Source organism: Phymastichus coffea, unplaced genomic scaffold (genome assembly GCF_024137745.1).
Source record: "Phymastichus coffea isolate CEN01 unplaced genomic scaffold, Cenicafe_Pcof_1.1 PCOF00006, whole genome shotgun sequence".
In the NCBI taxonomy this organism is placed as follows: domain Eukaryota; kingdom Metazoa; phylum Arthropoda; class Insecta; order Hymenoptera; family Eulophidae; genus Phymastichus; species Phymastichus coffea.
In genome coordinates, this window is record NW_026706817.1 from 8,016,032 (window position 1) to 8,035,927 (window position 19,896).

Below are 19,896 nucleotides of genomic sequence, written 5' to 3' on the forward strand. Positions count from 1 at the left end.
TGCAGACGCACTTTCAAGGAATTCGATTAACTTACAGGAGTATTTGGACGAGAAGGCTCGGAAAGAGAAAGAGCTGAATGAAAATATTCCGAAGATTCAGGTAATGATGCTAAAACGTAAGATCGGAGGAAAAGAAATTGACGAACAAGAGACAGGAGAGCCACGGGAATCGATTGGTAAACGTAAGAGGGATCATACGATTTCAAATGAGCCAAGGACAAGAGGAAGACCTGTTAGGGCCAAGACGAATAAGGAAAAACCAAATTTAGATCATAGTACCATTGCTGAAAGAACCCGAAGCAAGAAGCCTGTGAAAACCACAGAAAAAACTCTCCGATTACCGAATGAGCCCAGACCCAGCACTTCTAAACTCAAATTGGGAATTGAAAAAGAGACTAAATTAGACAAGGATAAACCCTTACCCAAGAGGCTAAAGGCGTTACGAAAAACTACATCGGATGCGGCAATAGATGATCCCGGATTGAAAACCGGTGAATCGGACAAGGAAACCTCGCCTAAAGTTACAGAGCGGGAAGGAGTAACGTCGACTGATGAATCTGCCATCGAAGTTGCCGTGAAGGAGATCGATAGCAGAGAGTTCGTTAAAGATTCGTCTTTTGCACTTTTTTGTCTTACACAAACGGCTACAGAATATTTTAGATCGACTGGAGAAGGAAAACATTAGTGCCAGTGTTTCAGACTCCGACAGCGAAATTGGAATGAAACAAACAAGCTCCTCTCAGGGACACTTGTTATCCTCAACTAGGATGGAGGATAAAGGTCCGAAAAATGTCCAAGACAGTATGGATGACAGACCCCCGATAGAAGATCCGCGGCATAGTAGGCTGAGAAGAGAAACCGAAACGGAAGGGGACGACTCAAGCGATGAAGGTCAGAGTGATAAATCAGAATCCACTGAACGAATAGAGCTAGAAGTTAGTGGATCTCAAACCAGCGGGAACTCTGGAAAAGACGATGAATTATCAGAAAATGAAAGTTTTACTAAAAGATGTGAAGAACGGGCCCCGGCACAGAGGACTAGTTTGTCGACAAACGAAGTGTGGTAATCGGCAGAAAAATTCGAAGCCAGTTTGCAAAGACATAAAAGTTTAGATAATGAATCGTACTATTGGGACGATATGGGCCTTGCGTGAGACAACCGAACCATAGAAATGCCTTCTCATTTCTCAGATGGAGACGAGCCCCCTAGAACTACAAGAGACACTATGGAGGCTTGACCCATATGATGAAATAAATGATTCTGATGAGGTAATGGCGAATAGGATAACGAAGCTAGTGGAAGATTCGCAAAAATTAATGGAAACTCATCTAGAACATGACAGCGGCTCGGACACAGATCGCCCGGATGAAGGTGAAAATCGACGTCTCTCGGATAGGACTAAGGAAGAAAGTCCCGAGAGAATTGAGAAAGCTGAAGAAACCTTAAGGCAGCCACGATATCGAGAGATATCAGTAACCCCGACTATTAAGACTTGAATACCGGGAGCCAGAATTACTCCTATGGTTAAAGGACCTCGACTCATGGAAAGATTCGGAGGGCTTGAGGGTATACCCGAAGAGTCAGACCCTAGAAACAAGAGCCCTGTGGAGTTACACTTCTCGAAAACACCCGTAGATGATGAATTATTCTTCCCGTTGCCGCCGACAGGACCAATTAACCAATGTCGAAGACCGGAAGACTATAAGAACCCGAGTTCAAGCAGTGAAACCGGGAGCGGAATTCTTCAATAGGACCTGCAAAATATATCTTACAAAATAATGTAAGCACGAGCCAACAATGTCTAACCTATCGACGAGATAACATTGTACATTTTATGTCACGAGACTGTAATAACCAAACTGCTATCTCGAAATTATTAAGTGAAATTGGAGCCATAGACCTACGCAATATGAAATCCTTGAAACCTAAGGTCGGACAAATATTAACGACCAAATATAAAAACCATAATATTTTCTCTGTAGTTATAAAAGACAGATATAATGGCTACATTACTATAGAGGCTATGAAAGTTGGACTTACAAATTTGAAGAAGGTACTGATTAAAAGAAATATAGTAAGTTTCCGGATTGCTAGACGAGGGGACTATACTGATGACCTTGGACCTGGATTACTAACGGAAATATGAATAAGAATTTTTAAAAAGAGTCCTATAAAAGTAATTGTTTGCTATGGGAACATGGTTCTCCCACCGGCAAACCAGCGGATGGAAATAATTAAAACACTACATGACAGCCTAGTGGGTGGTCATAAAGTCATTAACCAGACATACCAAAAAATTCTAGCAAGATATTATTGCCCAGGACTACGAAAGGACATATTAAATTATGTATGGAAATGTCCAAGTTGTCTTGAGAAGAAAATTGATCGCCACAAGACTAAGGAACCGATGCTGATTACGGACACACCAATCGAGGCGTTCGAGAAGGTATCAATAGACACCGTAGGAAAATTATCAACCACTCCTGGTGGAAACTCTCACCTGCTGACCATGCAATGTAATCTGACCAAATACTTAATTGTAGTGCCGATAAAGGACCTTAGAGCAACCACTATCGCTGATGCGTTAGCCAGACACTTAATATGCCAATTCGGTGCCCCTAGAGCAATATTGTCGGATCACGGGACAAGCTTTCTTTCAGAAATTGTAGAATCATTATTACACTTATTCAAAATCCATCATTTAACAACTTCCGGATATAGACCTCAGATCAATGGGTCTCTTGAAAGAAGCCATGCACCATTAATCGATTTCTTACGAATATACTCGGAACGTTTTGACGATTGGGATCGATTAACTCCCTTCGCGGTTTTTACGTATAATACAAGTATAGTATGGAACTGGTTACACCCCCTTTGAACTAGTTTATGGACGAATCGCTCGTTTCCCCATGAAGACACCTAGGGAGGAAAAATTAGGGACCTATAACCAATACCTACGCGATCTAGTCTTACGTTTGACAGAACTAAAGATAGCGGCGGGTGATAATCAAATTCGTGAAAAGGAAAAATCTAAAGACCAGTATGATAAACACGCTAGACCCTTTAAAGAGAAAGTCGTTGAAATTTTGAATCATAAGAACGTTTTATTAGAATTACCCAATGGGAAAACGATACGGAAGCATATAGATAAACTTAAACTTCAGGGGTAGCTATATAAGTACAATTACTCACTTATCTTATCTGTTCAATATTCTTCGTCTATACTATTTACTTTGTTCTGTTCTTTCAGGTATTATTTCATTTAATATACTTCCTTTCATTTAGTATGTATCTAATCTTACTTTCCTTTCTCTCCGTATTTGCCCCGTCTATTATGGACCCCCAAGCTTATTCTATAGAGAAGTTAGACAACCATCCAGGAATCTACTACGAAAGAATATATCCAATGAGAATAAAGAGGGCGGATTGGAAAATATACTTATCTATCAACTTCAATTTGTTCTTGGCGAAGACCACTGCTATAATTGACCTACAGTCACTACTGCAAAATTGTACTGGGCATCTCAATGAGGAAACTTGCGGTAATATAATCGGCATGGATCACGTTGATCTGAAGACAATCGCTCTTGAACAAATACGAATGAAGATTCAAGGAGCTAATGGAAACATGGGACATATTCAGCCACCCGATGTCCAAGGACCTAAAAATATCAGGCCGAAAAGACTGGTACCTTTTGGAGGCATAGGAAGACTGAGTCATAGTTTATTTGGATTAGTGACCATTGACGAAACTGATAAAATAGAAGCCAATATAGATCAATTATATGTAGACCAAAAAGATATCATTAAACTCTTTAATGATAGGACCCATATAATTACCACAGGAATGGATAAACTATATAAAATTATGGACGTCCACGGGAACAGAATTTATAATTTAAACCTCCAAATGAGACAAAAATTCAGGAAATTAGAAAATGAAAATGCCCGACTGGAGTACATGTTTTCAATACATTCACTTGGAAGAATGCTAGAGGCAAAACTAGATCATCTTATCAAAAGCTCAGAAAAACTTCTTGAAATTATTCATGCTCTAAAAAGGGGCAAAATACATCCGGACCTTATAGATCCTAACATGTTGCACCAGATAGCAAATGATATAAAATTCATGGTAACGGACCTCAATTTCCCAATTTCAACGGAATACCTCCGAATTGAAGAAATTATTAAAATCTCCAGCATTGACGCGATCGAGCGAGAAAGGAAGACATATATTGTCATTCATGTACCCTTAGTTGACAAGAATTACTATAATCTATACCGTGTCTGCACTCAGTATTGGTACCGCAATCACCAAGCTCAACCGGAAAATCGGCATATATTAGACACGAATACCCGTACTTGGCATTAAGTTCGGGTCAAAAACAGTATATACAGATGGACCACCATTCATTGCAAAGTTGTGTGCGAACACACTATACCTTTATATGTTCGGTAGGAGGACCTGCTTTAGATGCTTATCTAAATAGTAAATGCGAACTAGGACTACTACTACAACCATCCAGGCATGAACTATACCATTGTGACATAGTTCTGAGAATACAACGAATTACCAGTTGGAATTATATATCGACGGATGGGTCATGGATATACTCAGCCAACCAACAAGATACAGTCCGAATTGTCTGCCCGAACCAAGTGGACCAAAAAACCGAAATACAAGGGGTAGGAATATTAAGAATTGCCTCGGGGTGCATCGGTTATACCAAGGATGCGACCTTGTTTACGGAAGTGAGGAAAGACAATACAAATGTTTACCTATATCAACCAAATTTAACCCTTAACCTAACGAATCTTTACCCGACACTAACCTACTTATCTGAAACGGATATTAAATTGGAAGAATGGACCCCACAAGCTGAAACCTGGACCAGCCAAGAAAAAACATTAAGCGACATCATGGAAAAGACGCAAATGATAAGAAATCATAAAAAAATCACAACAACGTAATCAAGACTGATTTATGGAGGATTCAGTATTAATATCCTAATCATCATAATTATCAGTATAACTTATAAAGGTTGCATTGTACGCACAAAAGCACTAAATAATACCATAGTACACGAATCACCTCACGTGCATACACCGCATCCTCGACACAGACCAATCCTTCATAGCCTCGGACTGACTACGAAAAAGCAAACGCCTGCCTGGATGCCTGAAGAACGATCCAAGAAACAAACTCAAATTGAAACCCTTCACATTCAACCTTCGAAGAAACCGAAACCCTCCGCGACTATATCTAATCCGTTGGCAAAATCTGAAAATTCTTCGGGTTTACAAATCCAGACAGCGGAGTCTGTATGAATTTTTTTAATCAATAAATTATTGATCATTTGTTTCAGTACCCAATATCGCCATGAGTAACATGTCGGACCACTTCACAATAGACCCGACCTGCATCAAGATACGGTACTTAAAGCATAAGGCGCTAAGCGAACTCCTGACACGATTAGAGAGTATCGGACCCATAGAGGAGTTTCATTCACTACAAAATCTCACGAACAACAGTACAAGAATTATTCTCTGCAAATTTACTAGAATTAAACATGCAGTTAAAGCAAGAAAAATAAAAAACTGGAACATAAGCGAGATAAGTCGTGCCCGTATTGGAAAACCGAAACCGTTACGAACAAATGATTCCAGGTCTACGGAAAAAACCCGACTATTTTGTCGACTTCCCTGAACAATTGAAGAGAGTTATAGAGAAGTCTCATTTTTCCAACACTTCGTACAGTTCGAACCCTTAGTGTATCATAAAGTGGTGCGAGAGAGTACAAAGTAAGAAAGGAGTCCTTTCTATAGGGTACGCTCAGTATTACAAAGCTGGTGATGCCGCAACAGCCTTAAAAGAATGCGACCCTATTTACAGCGCTAGATATGCTGAAGATGGAACCATAGTGAAGAAACTAGGCACCACTGGCTTTGCGACGAATGGATAGACGCATCAATCTATGAGGAACATGATACCACCTGCAAATGGCAGCACCAAAGTAAACTCAGGAAAGGAAAAATGAAAAAACAATACCCTAAATCAGAAGTGAGAAGAGTGTATAAAATAAACTCTACCGGAACAAGCCGACCTAATATAGGATTAGACAAAAATGGACCCTTTAGAGATCTTGTTACGCTCACAGAAATTAAATCAATGGACTCTACTCCTAATCCACGGACAACTTTACGAAAAGCCCGACGAATTGACCTAACGGAAGAAGACAGGATAACAGAAATCGACCCTGAAGATAGAATATACTTCGAATCAGCTGTATAAATTATAAGTCATAGGAAAATTTATTGACCCTTTCAATTGTATTATTATTATGTTATTTAGTGGACCCATAACTTTTGATCTGTGACCTATCTCTTTACTCTTGTCTATGTCTAGTCTCGAATCTATGTACTTTTCTTTCTCTTGATCACGCAACTAACCGGACCATATTTTTACCTTAGGATGGAAGAAATTAACGGAATTCGCCTCCGAGCTGTTGCACCGGTAGACGACTCCCCCACCGCAATTCGAGTCAAATTTGACGACCCGCAACAAGAAGCTGCGGTCATCAAACTATTTAGTATCGTGGGGACCATACGATCTGCTACAACGGTAGCAGGCCCATCCTCCTCACATTATGAAGAAACCATTATTGAATTTCTTCATGAGCATGATTACATTGCGGCAGTATTACGATTCTTCCCGTGTATCGTAGGGGAATGGTCATCTCACATTTCAGATGAGCACTCTTCGGAAGACGAAGATGAAACAACGATTGGGTTCGCGCCACGATCGACCGCACCGGCCTATACGAGGGAGGATGATGCCGATCGACGATTGCATTTCCTCATACCGCACCGAGATGAACAAAATGAACCATGGCCGGAACAACGGGTCCACGACGACTTCACGAGATTTGGACCGGTAGATTACATTAAAATATGGCAAGGCTCTTGCGGGCCTATGGGAGTAATCAAATACATATTTAGTTGGAGTGTCACTTCAGCATTAAGTAACCTAAATAAACGTTATAAGGCGAAACATTCGCCACCTCGTCATCTCACAGCCAAACTCCGGAACAGGTCCATGTATGTTTATCATAGTGCCTGCGGACATTACGTTACTAAGACAGAATTGGAAGCACATGGGACCATTTGCTGATACCAAAACAGAAATGTGCTGAGAACGCATTGGTTCTGTGGAAGACCAGTGTACCTTTCCGATTGGGACCAACATTTACAAGAGTGTAATTTAGGGACCTACGATTACAACGGGTCCCCCTTTGACAATATAAACAAGCTGACCTTGTTCTTGCAAACTCCCTCAGTCAATCCAAAGGACCGTGATTTGTTACTCCAGGATCAAGCTTCCTGTCTACTAGATTTAGAGGGACTAGATTTAACAGCCGGACACGATAACCGTCAACTTGCGTTGCGCAAGTAACAATTGGACTGAATTAACAAGCTTTTGCCTTCTTCCATTAATCATTTTGTTCATATATGAATAAAGAGGACCATTTATATTATCTTACTATTATTTATTATTATTGTGTATATTATTATTTTCTTCTTGTATTATCCTAGTTGGACCCAAAACGTTACCGAGGACGGCAACGATTCTAAGGGGGGAGGGATATTACGTGACGTCTTATTATGTTACAATTATATACTATCGAATAATATTTTGCTCTCGAGATTTCCGTTCGGACATAGTATAGCTAGCAGTATTCGTGTGCGCGACTCGGTGGGAATGAGCGGCAGAGGCTGATTCACGCTGCGTAAGCATGCTGGGGCAGCATGCTGTAGTCAGCGTGCTTAGCTAGGTAAGACGAGCCGCTACGAGAAGCGTAAACGTCTAAAGCATATGCGCGAGAGAGAGACGGTATGCAAGGGACAAAGGCTATATAATAAACCGGCAAAAACAACACGCCAGAGAATTAGTCAGTTAGGAGCGAGCGCTCAATTAAGAAGGCCGCATATTTTTTTATTGAAGTTAAAACCATAATAAGAGTTTGAGAATATAATTGTTTGAGTTGCGATTAAGTATTAGAAGTATCGAGTACAATTGTTTTAATAATTTTGTGTAAACGAAAATCATAGGAATTATCATTTTCTTGCGTGTTGCTAAAGTATTGTATAAAAAAATATATTGGACCAGTTGATCTGATCAGATTCAAAGAAAAAGTGATTGGCCACATCACGAAGCGAATAATATTTTGGACCAATTTATATTTACAATATTAATACAGAGTGAGTAATACTTTTTATGTAACCAAAATAATAATAGACATCGCGAGGCGAAAATTACGCGTCTGAGAATTTATATATATATATCTCTCTATTCTGCTTAACTTATTTATGTTGTGAAAAAGAATAGAATAAATATTATAATTATAAACGCCTATAAGTGTATCCATATGCTTTCCCACTATATTAAAGAAAATCGCTATTACATTTTTCCTTTTTATAAATAAGCGAAAAACGTTATAAACGTTCAATTATTTATTTTACAAAAACGATATCGAGTGTCGAATTATAATTAACGGGGATTTCATTATTGACGCGCGAACGGGCCGGGGTGCCCGAAAGCCTGACTGCCGCCCGAGTCTAAGGCCGCTCGGCTGTTAAAAAGGCCTTCGTACGGGACAAACTCGCCTCGCGCGAGTTGTCACCTATCAATTTGATAACTTACCAATTTGACATACTTGTGAGTTATCTGTTTTTACTACTTTTATACTTTTAATTTTTGCTAATTCTTTTTTTGCTTCTAAGTACTTTTACTGTCTGTTTAAGATCGTTGGGTTCCTGTGTTGCGAAATCGCGTTCAATCTCTACCGCTTTTGCTGTTGCTTCTTCGAGATTTTTTGCCTGTCCCATTCGCGCTTTAATCATCCAGTGTAAGCCGCAATTGAAAAACTTGACTTTATCCTTTTCTAATTGATTTAAAAATCCATCATTATATTTTTTTTCGCTCACTGCTGCGCTTACTAATTCTCGCGCTATTGTTTTAACTCTGTTTGAGAATTTTATTACATTTTCTGAGGCTTTTTGCTTGAGCATAGCCAGTTCACCCGACAGTTGGTTGAAAGTTTTATCTGATCCGAAAAGGTGATCTAAATATACTCGTATTTCAATCTCGCTAATTTTCTCAAAATGTTTTTCACGCATACTTTTTAATGCATTCCCTTATAATCTCATTTTATCTAATGTTGCTAGATCTGCTTCATTTCCGGGTGGAATAACATTATAAGCTTGCCAACAACCGTCTAGAAAATCATGTAGCGGAATACAGTATCCATTATATATAGGAATGAAATCTACGATATCTTTCAATATTACATTTCTCATAAGGCTGATTGTAGAATGTTGTACTGTACGGGTTACCTCTTGTGGAGTTGAATGATAAATCAGTTTTGTGCTGGCAAATGATCTGCATGTTGATTTTGGTGTAAAGTATTCCGAATGACTACTTTTCTCGTTTAATTTTTTTCATTAAACTTTGGTATTGAAAATTTAACGTTTTTATGATTCATAACAGGAGTTTCGTTTCTTGTTCTCTTTATTTCGTCTTCATTATCATTGTTAATTGTCGAGTTTTTCAAAGATTGAAAATATTCCCTTATTAGTCTTTCGTTTCCGCGGTTGACTCAATTATTGGTTCAAATTTATTTTCAAATTATACTACTGTGTCAGTACGATCCACTGCTTCTAAAATTTCTTTGGGACTTATATTGCGTTAATTAATTAACTTTTGTTAATTCTTCTACAATGAGTAGTAAAAGTGGATCTCGACATGAATTCCTTATTAAATCTCCATTTATATAATGTTCTAAAATTTTTATTAATTTTTCTCGTTGTTGTTATTTGCCCTCTATTTCGAAATCTAAATCCTGATGAGCGTGCAGAAATTTTATACATTCTAGTAATGTTGGTTCTCTACTAGTTATAAAATTTGAATCTACGTTTCCTATGTAGTTTCTTAAAACTAATATTGCTTCCTCATTTCGTTTAACTCTCAAATCGGCTCCCGTAGCCATGTTTATAAAAAAAAAATTACTGTTACCTAGTCCTGCTTTTCGTTAAAAAAATAATATACCCGGAGGGGTCAAACGCGACTGTCTCTTTTCGATCAACGAGTAAGCGCTTTACCATGGGTGCAAGACTAAAACGAGAGCAGGTTGGCAATGTATCTAAAGCACGGATTGAAAAAGTAACAATTTAAATAATTTTACCTGTAATTTGACTGGTCCAGAAATTTGTACGCCAGAACCAGAGATGTAACGTAGATAATAGAATTAGGTATAAGTCTTTACTGGTTTATAAGAAAATTATTATAGAAATAGAGTTTAAGTATTTATTGTTCAAATTACAGAAGATCCGCAGTCTTACAGAGTCGAATACAGAGTGTGTGTTACTATCGCTTTGTGTCCTCTTATATAGTACAAAATACATAAAAACTAATCTATAAAGGGTTAAACTCAGAAGAGGTAAGTGCGTCACTGAGAATAAAGTGAGCTATTAAATGACTATTACTTTAATAACGGGAATTCCCCTTTCATAAAAAAAATTCAAACTTTACCGCTATTATATAGTCTGACTCGTTCTCGACGTAATATCCTTTTGCCGTTGTATACAATGTGTATTGTAAAGACATGCATGCGCAGTAAGCAGAGCAAGAGAAAGATAGAACCATCAATTTGATTATATTTCTCTTTGGATGCTCTCACTTACAGGAGTGCTTATATACTCTATCTATAATATCTTTATGGCCATGACAACACTGGCACTATCGGCCTCAAGCTCCATAGTGAAAAATCCTCATAAAGAAGCCTCATTCTCAACACTAATTTATAAGAGATATAATAGTTTATGACATAAAAATTTATATCGTATATGTGCCGTACGCTCATCATGCATATTACGTTCGAAAGGAGGTCTTAAAAGTTAGAACCCAACAATTGAAATATTGAACAAATCTATAAACTAATTGTTCCATTTGATTGGGCGGCTTTTAATTAATCACATATCGTTTGTGCGTTGATTATACTCATTTTCTTTATGTGAAAAGCAGATAAAATTAATTATGGGTGCTGGCGCTAGCACATTATTATTACATTATTATTATATTAGCACATTATTATTAGATTATTATTACATTGTTTCGCGCATGCGCCTTTGTTGAATGGAACTTTGTTTCTCAGTCGGAGACTCAATGCCATCTAGTAATCCGAAGTAAACTAAATTCAACTGAATCATTGTTGTTCAGTTCAAGAGTTCAGTCGAAGTGCGCCTTTCGTCCAGTGTCTATCAGCCTCGGCGGTGGACACTGGGACGTTTTTCAATTGAGTAAATAAAAAATATATTACTCAATTGGAACTCAATTTGAACATTTAATTACTAGTCTGATTACTCTTTCATGTTTAAGTAACTAAATATATCTGTACAGTGTACGATTGGTTTTGTTTTCAAGTTTAGTTGAATTATTGTATCTCAGTATAGCTTAATTAAATTAATATGCTTTAGTTGAGTTTAGTTTACTTCGGTTTACTAGATGGCATTGAGTCTCCGACTGAGCAACAATGTTCCATTCGAGGTGCATGCGTGAAACAATGTCATAATAACCTTTTTAAATACGCAAGAGTATTATTTTATTTTAATTAATTAAATGATAAACTTTTGAATAATTTTAAGACGCACTAACGATTGGTATATTGTAAAAAATTATTTTCACGATATAAACCACTATATTTTGAGAATCAAATTTAGGTGCTAGCGCAAGCACCTATAATTAATTTGATCTGGTTTTTACTTGAAAAAAATGAGCATAATCGACGCACAAACGATATGTGATTAATTAAAAGCCGTCCAATTGAATGGTGCAATTAGTTTATAGATTTGTTCAATATTTCAATTGTTGGGTGCTAACTTTTAAGACCTCTCCAAAGGCGCACGCTGACTTTTAGTAAAATAAAATAAATAAATAATAAATATGAGCCAACCAAGTTAGTTTCATAGTATCCGATTTCTTGTGTAAACACCCTCAAGTTACAATCGCTCTAATAATAAAGTAATTAAACAAAAGTATTTATTTGAATTTGAAATTTAAGTATTATTTATAAATATTTTTCTAACATAATATTTCCATTTTTTCTATTTTACTTCTTCATTATTGATTTTTTGGATTTTATGAGAAAATATTAAAAACTTAATTCATTGACGTTTTAAATAAATTAAATATGTACTAATAATTTGGATGTGTTCGTTCAATTGGCCATTAATGCGTTTTCTAACTTAAATAAAATAATGATGTACTAATGATATGATAATATGAATCAATTAATTAATTTATGAATAATATGCATCCCGTGCATCAAGAAAAATGATTTATTGGAATGTTCGTAAGTAAGTTAATATATTTATGCATTTTTCTTTTCAACATTGTAAGAGATATATATATGATGATTTTATCATAATGATTACATAATAATGTTGTCTGATATATGTATAACAATAAGGTTAATTAAAAAATTTTCTTAGTTTCATAGGTTATCTACTTAACTAGTAAAATTAAAACGCAAAATGTTAAAAATGATTTTATATATTTTAGATTTCTAATACATATATTTATTTGTTTTCTGTTTCATCAACATATTGGAACAACAGAACCTATTGTTTTTATGTATTTTATGTACTGCTATGTAGTGCATTGTTTCTCAATAACTTACTAAATTTGAAGTCAGCATATCAATAAATCCACATATTACTCTATTACCTAAGAATTTATTTATCTGATTTTGCAAATTGATCTCATAATAAAATTTATAATGCTACATCAAATTGACTAATGACAAACTACTTTTGTGTAATCTTTTGTGAATTTTTTTCGTATAATTTATCATAAAATTACTATTTTGTTTAAATTATATTTATTGAATTAATCAAATATTATTTGCATGGAATTGTATTTATATAATATTAAATTATTATGAAATTACAAAAGTCAGTGATTAATAAAATATAGTCAAGTATCATTATAATCTATTTACAAGACATAATAAATAAAGGTACAGAATATTTTCTTTGCTACTAATTAACTTGAATTCTTGAAAAGTTAAAATTTATATAAATTAAATTTATATTATTAATCTGTAAATTTATATTATATTCGTATTTCTTGGAAATAGTAATTATTCCAAAGCCAAATTTTATGATTTTAATATATTTTATTTTTTGGCAGTAATATTTGAAACATTCTATAAAATGAAAACATAACATTATTATTCATTTCAAAGCTTAATATTTTATGTTCTGTTATGGTACTGAATGATACTTAGAGTAGTCAGATGTTCGTACACTGCAATCGCTTTAAGAATGGAAATAGATTTATCTATTGACCTTTGAAACAAATTTTCTGAATGCCAACTTTCTTCATTCTTATGTATGATTTTGATTAGTAGCTATGTACAAATAGGACACTGCTTTATTTCCAAAAAATGATTTTCAGTCAAAGTATTATCTTAAAGCTTTTATTAAGCTAAATATTTATAGTCTGAATAATAATAAAAATATTTGAGTGAGCAAAAAAACTAAATCTCTTGTAACATAAAAATATTATCTTTACACAATCTATTTTATCTTAAAATAGCTTGCACAAAATAGATTACATTATACTTATAATAGAATGATTGATTTCATACTGCAAAATCATCAAAACGTATGTACTCACAGTAATATATTTATATTTAAAATAACGTTCTTTGTATTCACATATTTAAAAAGTAATCAACTAATTTACAGGAGTTTTCTAATTCATTGCCAGGACCTGCATCTTCGATGAGTCTGAAGTTTATAACGTTATTTAATAACGAAAAACTTCAAAAAATAAAAATGTTTGAATATTTCTTTATATTGCTTCTGATGGATAATATAAAAATATAAGACAAGATAATGAGACATAAAACCGAATTTAATCCTTGAAACTATCCTCATTATGAGCCATTACAAGCCACGTTACAACGACATTAGATCACATTACTTGTACTTATTATTAGACGACAAATTTGACTCGAACGGGGATTCTCATTGAACATATTGATGACACCGATGTGCAGCTCAAGTTTTGCATGTCATATAGTCTCTTATATAGTTTCCTATCAACTACACCTACGGCCGTTCAAAATGGCTGCTATCAGCCCATTTTTTATTAAACAAAAAAAATTATGAAATTAGCTATGGTTCCATCGGAAGAAATAGTTAAGAAGAGCTCGCGAAAAAAGTTTCGGGCATCGCATCCCCTAACAATTACCCGTAGTGACACTATACGTCACTCTATAGGACGACGCAATAACATTTGTAAGTTTTTCTTGCGCCAATTTTTATTAAACGAAAATTATGAGATCAGTTATTGTTCCATCGGAAGATATAGTTAAGAAGATCTTGCAAAAAGAGTTTTATGCGTCGTATCCCCTAACAACCATCCCTACAGCCATTTTAAATGTTCGCTATTAGCGAATTTCAATGATCGGAAGGCAGTGTTTTTTATTAGCAAAATATTATTTTTTCAGTATTTTTTATTCTTTATTAGCTTATTATTGTTATATAAATATCATTTAATATCGCTTATTAGATCGAATAGTATATTATATACTTGTCAGGTTACGTATCTTCTTAGGAATTATCATTTTTTCCGAATAGTCTTTTGTATTGAAAATTTTTATGCAGGTTCAATAGGCATGAGCTTGTGATCTGCACGTTATAATTATATAGTTACACAAGAAGAATTCTCGATAATGTGGCTGCGTTACAAGCTACATTCATTTCAGTTTACTAACTATTAGATGAGCCTTCTGAATTTTCTTACGTCAGTGCGTATCAGTTTTTTGTTTTATTTTAAATTACAAAGATTGTATAAATTATGCAGTTTTTTGATATACGAGGTCTGTCCGGAAAGTATCGGGTCTACCTTTACATTTTCGTGCTAGCGTTATTCTTTATCATCTGGTGGGTGGCATCCTTCAAAGTAATCCACACTTGATTGAATAACACGGTTCCATCGATGTTTCCACTTTTCAAAACAGTCCTGGAACTCACTTTTAGGGATAGCCTTAAGTACACTCGTCGCATTGTTTTCAACCGTTGTTTTGTCATCGAATCGGTGTCCTTTGAGTGGTTTTTTTAGTTTTGGAAACAGCCAAAAGTCACAAGGGGCTATGTCGGGACTGCGTGGAGGTTGTCGAAGCAATGTGATATTGTGTTTGCTCAAAAACTGCTGCACAAGATTGGATGAATGTGCTGGCGTATTATCGTGATGGAAAAGCCAGTCACCACTTTCCCAAAAGTGCGGCCGTTTTCTTCTTACTGCATCACGTAGACGTTTTAAAATTTGAACTTATTATTCTTTATTGATTGTCTGACCTGTTGGTGCATATTCGTGATGTACAACACCTTCACAATCGAAAAAAACAATTAACATTGACTTAACATTGCTTCGACTTGGACGTGCTTTTTTTGGTCTTGGCGATTCAGAATGCTTCCACTGTGAAGATTGTTGTTTTGTTTCAGGATCATAACCATAAACCCATGATTCATCACCTGTAATAACTTTTCTAAGCACATTATCATCATTATTAACCATTTCCAGATTGTCGAGAGTGATTTCTAAGCGAATGTTCTTCTGCTCTGCTGTGAGCAATTTTGGGATGAATTTTGCACATACGCATTTTATACCTAAATTTTCGGTTAAAATATCTGAAATGATAGTTTTTGTTATCCCAAGGTCTTCTTCTAGTTCTCGCACAGTCATACGACGATCTTGTTCGATTGCAAGTTTCACCCGCCCAATATTATCTGCGGTTTTTGTCGTCGTAGGTCGGCCGGAACGAGAATCACTATCGACAGAAGTGCGACCATCCTTGAACCGTTTATACCACTCTTTTATTCGCGTTTTGCTCATATACTCGCTTCCGAAGACCTTTTGCATCTTTTCAATAGTTTCCGAACTCGTTTTTGCAAAATTTGATGCAAATTCGTTGATCTTGTTTTTCAGTCATTTTTGACAATATCAAAATCCGACGAACGCGAAAAAGGCACTGTAAACAAAGACACGCTGCGCATGAACTATACGTCCGGCAGGTATCAGTAAGTAACCAATAGATTCGTAAGGCTTTACTGTTGACGTTTCTGTCCGGTAGAGGTTGCCCGAACACTGGCGCGAAGATATAAACGTAGGCTCGATACTTTCCGGACAGACCTCGTATTTTTATGAAATGATTTCAAGGAAAATGTTAAGTTTGAAATAAATTAGTCTACTGACTTGGTCAATGCTACTGCGTTGTTTTGAATGTATTAGATAATACAGTTATTGGATTAACATTTAATATTAAAATAAAATTAAAAATTATCTCACATTTCAATATACAGAAATTTTCGAATTATACTATTTCTAAATAGAAAAACATGAATAGGTAACGATTTTTTTACAAGAACTTATGTATTATACAAAGATTTCCATTCAACATTCGTCATTACCTAAAAGTACAGTAAATATCAGCAAATATTGCAAAATAATAAAATAATTATACTTCTTACGAAATTATACAACTGTATTTTTTTTATATTGTTCCATTAGTCTTGGAGAACATTCAAGTAACTTCTAGTTCATTTTCTTCTAGAACTGAGTTGATAACATCAATTAACTTACGTATATCATGCCAAATTTATTCCCTGCATTTTTGTTGAATCATATCGTGTTAGCTTAATCGTAACTTTGCATATATTTCAAACATAATTTGTATATAAAACTGTCAGATACGCTTGTTGTCATCATTTTGGATCATTTACTTTTATATTTTATTCTTAATAATTCTTCTTCGTTGTCCATTTCAACATATGCCTTTTTCACATACCACATTAGGGTGGTTCTTAATTTTTTTTTTCTTTGTAGACCTTAGATCCGGGTTAAAATGGCTTCTAGGTACTCTAAAAACTCTGCGCAAATAGTTTTTAATTTTTTTTTATTGTATTAACACGTGCCTCAAAGCACCTCAAGTTTCCTATTGATTTTATATGGGAAAAACGAGTTAAACGGTTTACTCTTCCAAAACCTAGTCTAATTTTCGGATTCTTAATTTTGAAACCACAAAATCTTGTGTATTTTGAGTCGCCAAATCGAATGGCACTATTAGTTTTTGTCTAAAATGCGATTAAAAAATTTTATAAGCGAAAATTGTCAACAAAATGGAAAAATCAGTGAAAAAAAGACAATTAACTGGCTTGTAATGTTTGTAACCAGTCAGTTATGTTTTTAGAAATACATATTTCCATGTATTTTGAGCTGCCAAATCGAATGGTATCATTAATTTCCTGATAGCTAAGCGGAATATTAAAGTTATAGGCCAATATCCGTGAAAAACTTGGAAAATCACTGGAAAACGGCAAATAACTTGCATACAATGTTTATATCCGGCAATATATCAGAAATTTCTTCGCGCTCACGTCAATTTCTATATATTTAAAGCCGCTAAAATGAAGAGTACGAGTATGTTTTTGTCAGTATAGCCACACTATTTAGTTGTAAACCAAAATCCTTAAAAAATCCGCGCAAAGAAAAGGAATAAGAATCGTATACTTTGTAACTGGTTGGTTACCGTTTAATTACTTTATTCGCGCTATTCCACCGAAGAGAGTGCGTAATTACCTATGTTCGACACGTTAGTTGGCAAGCAAGAGGGAAACAGCTGTCAGTCAACCAATGAATCTATAAATCTATAAGGAGTGGAGTTGTTACGGGATAAACACGCTGAGAGCATTTGTTGAAATCACGAACAGAATCTTTTATTAACTATTGAATGCTACATTAAGTCGGCCCACGTGTTTATGTTGACATCGGCGCTCACTCAACGACAACATGCAATGTCGAGACGCTCGCTGCTCTTTGTTTGTAGAGCTACTGCATGCACGCTTCGGACGAATAATTAACCGAATGATAATCGTATATAATATGTATTTCTAAAAACATAACTGACTGGTTACAAACATTACAAGCCAGTTAATTGTCTTTTTTTCACTGATTTTTCCATTTTTTTGACAATTTTCGCTTATAACATTTTTTAATCGCATTTTAGACAAAAACTAATAGTACCATTCGATTTGGCGACTCAAAATACACAAGATTATGTGGTTTCAAAATTAAAAATCCGAAAATTAGACTAGGTTTTGGAAGGGTAAACCGTTTAACTCGTTTTTCCCATATAAAATCAATAGGAAACTTGAGGTGCTTTGAGGCACGTGTTAATACAATAAAAAAAAATTAAAAACTATTTGCGCAGAGTTTTTAGAGTACCTAGAAGCCATGTTAACCCGGACCTAAGGTCTACTAAGAAAAAAGAAAATTAAGAACCACCCTAATACCACATGCATATACCACATTTTATACGAGTATCATTTTCAAAATTACTAGTAAAACAATTCGCAAAAATTAATACCATAACCTCGCACAGTAACAATAAATCACGAGCCACTTGTTCAGTCGTCTTCACAGTTAAAATTTATATCTATGTTAACTCCATGTATTAAAGAATTGAATAAAACATCATATAATGTCCGCAAATGTTTGGATCTTCAATAGGCTTCTAAGCTCTCTCGTTGATTATCTTAATCATTCATTTAATTTTAGTCAACGCAGAAAAACTCGTAGGAGAATTGCAAACCTTTTAAAACCTTGAATAATTCTTCATCGTTACCAGCTTCGTATGGGTCTAGTACTGTTAACGTTTCCTTTTCGATGTTTACCTGTAACACACGCCAATGATATAGATATTTGTAGGGCATAAGAACTACTTTACCAAGAGGGACTTGTGGATTACAGATTTTATGTTTTTTATCGATTCTTTTTTTAAAACCATTTCCTAGTATCATGACAGTGTCATCAGTAGGTATGTAAGTGCACTGTGTCTAGTCTTTGACGCTCGAAGCAATAGTAACAGCCACATAAGCATCCATAATCAAACCATTGATCTAAATGTGTCCATTCAGAGTGGAAAACTACTTTGACGTTATTTCAATGCGATCATAAGGTAGAGAGGCTGTCGATTTGAATATAGCGACTAAACTTGTAGAAGAATTGAAGTTAAAGTGATACTCTGACTCTTTAAAATTGTGATTTATAAGTCTTTCTAGTTGTATATGAGAACTTTTATTATATTTATTTATTAACTGACTATTAATTGGATTTTTCTTACATCACCTACTTCCATGGTTCTTTTTTACATTATCAGTATTGAGGAATTGAATATTGAATACACATTGAATATTGTCATTTTTTTTTCAATTTCTGTCAATTTTTTTGAAATCCATCGTAGGAAGGCTGATACTTGTTGTTGATACCACTGTACTATTATCAGTAAAGTCAATCACTTTGTTATCCGATTCGTGATTATTCGTGATTACAGTATTTACTACACACTACATACTACTATACACTACAGTCTTCGTTTATATCAGTATCTGGTGCAATAAGATAGTTCCTAAGACAGCTCTTATTTTATCGTCATCAACCACACCTAATCACATTTATTTTCAAAGAATGTTGACAGCACTTTGATTGAACCGATATCGCAATGAAATTTACTTTTTTGTGATTTTTTAAGTTTGTGGCTGTCCTTTTTTTTCTCACGCTTTTCTTCGATTTGCCATTAACGCTAATATTTGCTAGTATTCGGATAAATAAGATTCGTCACTTGTATCCTCCATGCTAAAGTGTGATTGTTTGAAGGATAGTGATCTTTGTCTTTCGTTTATCTTTCATTTTGGTATGATATTTTAAAACGTCATTTTCTACCTTACTTGTTTTATTTATTTCAGAAGGATATTTGATAACCTGATCAACT